Consider the following 4845-nt stretch of genomic DNA (forward strand, 5'->3'; position numbering starts at 1 on the left):
ATTCCTCTGATATTCCCTGCTTTCAGCCAAGATCCATCTAACATCAGCTACAATATCTCTAGTACCACGACCCCTTCTGAAACCAGCCTGGGCTTCTGGTAGTTCTCTTTTGATGTGCTGTTCCAGTCGTTTTTGGATAATTTTCAGTAAAATCGTGCTTGCATATATAATTAATATAATATAAATTTTCATTCATTGTTGCATAACAATGTTCCTCCCTCCCCCCATCCACTTTGCTGTGCACCTCATATTCTGTTGTTATGCAAGTAATGCCTAATTATATATTCCTTTTAAATAGTTCTTTCTTTCATTTGTTCCAATGCTTGCTCATTATTTATCCCTTCTTTTCTTAGTTTCCCTCAACCCCCATTTCAGTCCTGTTTTATAACAGTGGCATTATGTAGTATTTGTCCTTTTGTGCCCAGTGAGTTTTCAGAGGCGGTATATGACATGGAAGGAGACTGTCCATTTTTCTCTTCTTGAGCAAGTTGGTGGGTTTCAACTACATGCCTTTGAGTTGGCAACACAACTCCTTATCACTAAGCCACCAGAGAATCTTGACAAGATGCTTATATTGCTCTCAGGAAAAATAAGAACTTGAAGCTTAAAAATATTCTCCTAAAGACAACTTATTTATTCAAGCATTGGTTAGCAACACTAAAACTGATCCTCATCACTTCAGATTGTTTTCCAGCTGGCTTTCCTGTTACCCACAGGCATCATTCCTACTCAGCATATTTCTCAATTAATTTTCCATACCTTCTTTGTTGATGTCAATCTCTGTATTCAAGAAGTTTCAATAACTACTCACCATTGTTCTTAAAAACTCCCTTTCATCTAAACCAGCATCTAAATCCAATCCTTGTCTTGAACTAGACAGGAACCTCCTACTCTAGTAAGACTGGTAATCTTGCAAGACTATCCTCAGTGCCCCTAATTTAGCCATACTCTTAGTCCACTGCTAAGTGTAGGAACACAAGAGACAGGTTGTCTCTTCTTAACTATATGATCTTGGTCAACCTATTCCTTTATGCCTTCACTAATAACTCCAGTCCACATCCTTTCTTCCTTCTACACTTTCAATCTAGGGAAAAGATAAGATAATTTGGAGTTATTCTAGTTGTCAATCAGAATTTTATGGTTAAAATATCCTGAGTGAATGATCAATCTAAAATGAACATCATTGTTTATAGCCCCTATCTAAAGTTCTAGGACCTGAGTCCTAAAAGTAGGCAACCTCTAAGCCAAATCATAGCAACAGACTTACCACTTCCATCAAGAAAATTGTTTAGATAATGTTGTTGCTGTTAGATGTAATTGAGTCAAGTACAACTCAAAGCAACCCTATGAACAACAGATCTGAAACTTTTTCTATTCTGTGCCAATCTCATACTCTTTGACATATTCAAGTGCATTGCTGCAATCAACGTGCAATCTACCTGGCATGATGTTCCTCTCTAAGGAATAACTTCTCCTAATAACAGCTCAAAGTATATGAGACAAACCTTCATCATCTTTGCCTCCAAGCAGCACTCTGGCTGCACCTTATCTAAGATATAGCTGTTTGTTCTTCTGGCATTTCATGGGATATTCAGTATTATTCTCCAACACAGTTCAAAAGCATCAATTTTTCTTTTGTCATCTTTAGTCATTGTCCAGCTCTCCGATGCATAGCAAATTGATTGAAGATACTATCGTATGAATCAGACACAACTTAATCCTCAAAATGACATCATTACTCCTCAATATTTTGGAGAGGCTCTTGACTACAGACTTTTCCAGTGCAATGCGTCTCTTGACTGTTAGTACCAAGTGTAGTGATTGTGGATCCAAGTAAGATCAAGATGTTGACAGTCTCAATTTTTCTCCACCTATTATGATGTTGACTATTAGTCCTGTGACAGATTTTGGTTTTCTTGGTGTTAAGATGCAATCCTTATTGAAGGCTACAATGTTTAACCTTCTGTGGCAAGTTCTATTCACTCTCAGCAAGCAAGGCTCTATCATTCACAACATAGCAACCTACACTGAGGAACTGAAAAGTCTTCCTCCAATCTTGACGCTACGTTCTCCTTCATATAGCATAGCTTTACCAGTAATTTGTTTGACATATAAAATAGGTATATAGAAAGGATATAACCCTGATGTGCATCTCTCCTCATTTTATACCATGCAGTGTTCCTGTTCCCTATTCACACAATAGCCTCTTGGTCTAGATATAAGTTTTGCACAAGCACAATTAAGCCTTCTGGAATTCCCATCTTTCTCAATGATAGACAAAATTTGTGATTATGTTTGGCAATATGTATTAACAAGATTATTCTAGGGAAGGCTAGTTTTTGCTGATGATCTGCATAGGTGCTTAGTGATAAACTATAGCCCCAACAGCAGAATAAAATAAAACAAAACAAACAACACATCCAATCTTGGTATTGATATTGCTATTGTCTATATTTCATCTCTCAACAAAATAATTAAATAATGGTTATAAGTGTGCTGAAAGAAAGTATAAAAATATTTCTCTTTAAAACACAATTAGAATTTGGATGAGATTTCTGAGTCATTAGGGAATCACTTCCTTTGATGTTCCACTGTACCATCTATTTTCATTTTAATAACATAGAAGATACTGTTGACTTTAGATGCACCTTGCAGACACAAAATTCAGTTGAACTGATTTGATCTGAAATACCAGGTCTTGATGGACACCATCTGATCAGAAAATCTGTGTCATACCTGTGTCATGATATATCCCCTGTGCTCAAGCCCATTGTTGAACCACTGTGTCAAGCTATCTCATTGAAGGGCATTTTCTCTTTTCCTGATGACTTTTTACAAAGATTAGCTAGTCCTGATAACGTGCTCAAAAGATGTGACAGTTTCACCATACTTGGTTCTAAGGAACACTTTAGATACATTTCCTCCAGGATAGAGTTGGTTTTTCTTTTGGCAATCCATGAAACAAAATTCTTTTTGGCACCACAATTCAAAGACATTAACTTGTCTTTGATCTTCTTTATTTATCGCTCAACTTTCAGATGCATGTCCTTGCCCGTAGCACATTAGAGAAATTCTTGATAGCAGATATTTCAAAAGTAACATATTTTTATTTAACTACTGTTACCCTGAATATTGACTGGGGATCCAAGTAAAACTAAATCCTTGAAAATTTAATCTTTACTCCATATCATCATCAGTGGAACCTTTTGATCCACTGGTGATTTGTTTTCTTGATGTTGAGGTATAATATATATTGAAGGCAACAGTCTTAAATTTTCTTCAATAAGTGCTTCTAGTATTCTTCACCTTCTGCCAACAAAGTTCTGTTATCTCTTGTTGGGTACAGAATGTTGAATATCTGTTGTTGAGTATCTGTTGCTGAATACAGGTTGTTGATGAGTCTTCTTCCAATCATAATGTCACATTCTTCTTCATGCAGTCCACTAACCAGTTAGAAAACAAAATACCATTACTAAGATAAGAAAGAAGGGGGGGAACCAGAATGGATATGAGAAGACACTCTGAAATTTGTGTTGTTGTTGTTAAGTGCAGTTGAGTCGTAGATGACTCGTAGCAACCCTATGAACAAAAGACCTGAACACTTGTATAACTTTCATTATTTCTCCAAGTTCATAGAGTTTCTGGAGGCAAGCTATTTCAGAAGTGGATGCTACTCCTGCTTCCAAGCTTCTTTTAATCAGGGAGCTCCTGATTAAAATACTCCAAATATTGTCCACCATGGGTAACCTTTATCGCATTTGACACAGCAATGTCACAGTGTTTAGCACCACAGCAAACACAAGATACTTCTGTACAGCAAATGAACAGACCAGTGCTATTCCACTTAGAAGAATGTTTGACCAAACCAGTGCTATACCACTTAGAAGAATGTTTGACCAAACCAATGCTATACCACTTAGAAGAATATTTGACCAAAAACAATTAAAACCATGGCTGTAGATTAAAATTACCCATTTTTGGCTTTGTAGCATAACTTTCTGTCCACTAGGAAACAGAATTCTCTCTATGTTGTTGTTGTTAAGTGCCATCAAATCGTAGATGACTCATAGTGACCCTATGAATGAAACACCTGAACACTTGTATAACTTTCATCGTTTCTCTAAGTTCATAGAGTTAGAATGTAAAAAAAGAGTAAAAACAAAGGAAAGAAATGATGAGGTATGTGAGCTGAACGGGTTATTTCAAAGGAAAGCTCAATAAGACAAAGCAGAATATTATAATGAAGTGTGCAAAGATCTGGAGTAAGAAAAACAAAAGAGGAGATCCAAATTTAATCTCAGCATTCAAATATAAGCTTCAAGTTACAATACTGAAAGATTATATGTGCAAAATAGTAAATGATGGAAAAGAAGATAGAAAAAATACACAAAGTTGTTGTACCAAAAAGAATTACTGAACATTGAATTATTTCAGGAAGTATCATATAATGAAAAAATCAATGGTAAAGAAAGAAGTTTGCAATGCACAGAGATATTGGCCAAAAATAAGACCCAAGGAACTGATGGAATACCAATTGAGGTGTTTCAACAAACCAATAAAGCCTGACGTTCCCACTAGCCTATGCCAAGAAATCTGAAAGACTGTTATGTGGCAAACTGATTGGAAGAGATCCATATGTGTTCTGATGTAAAAAAAAGGTGATCCACCAGAGTGTGCAACTTACTATCCTACATCATTAATACTGCATGCCAGTAAAATCTTGCTTAGGATTATTTTAACGGAACACCCAGAACTTAGCAAAAAATAAGGCACCAGGAATAGATGGTATACCAATTAAGTATTTCAGATAACAGATGTTGCCCTGGATGTGCTCACCAAGTTGTG

General features: G+C 36.1%; 1 protein-coding gene across 1 annotated transcript in view; it reads right to left on the reverse strand.

Moving 5' to 3' along the window:
- The window catches only part of ARHGEF9 (Cdc42 guanine nucleotide exchange factor (GEF) 9), a 693374-nt gene that overhangs the window by 606054 nt on the left and 82475 nt on the right, over window positions 1–4845 (reverse strand). The window lies entirely within an intron of this gene.

This window comes from Elephantulus edwardii, unplaced genomic scaffold, assembly GCF_000299155.1.
Source record: "Elephantulus edwardii isolate Elephantulus edwardi_28Jun2011 unplaced genomic scaffold, EleEdw1.0 scaffold00349, whole genome shotgun sequence".
NCBI lineage: Eukaryota > Metazoa > Chordata > Mammalia > Macroscelidea > Macroscelididae > Elephantulus > Elephantulus edwardii.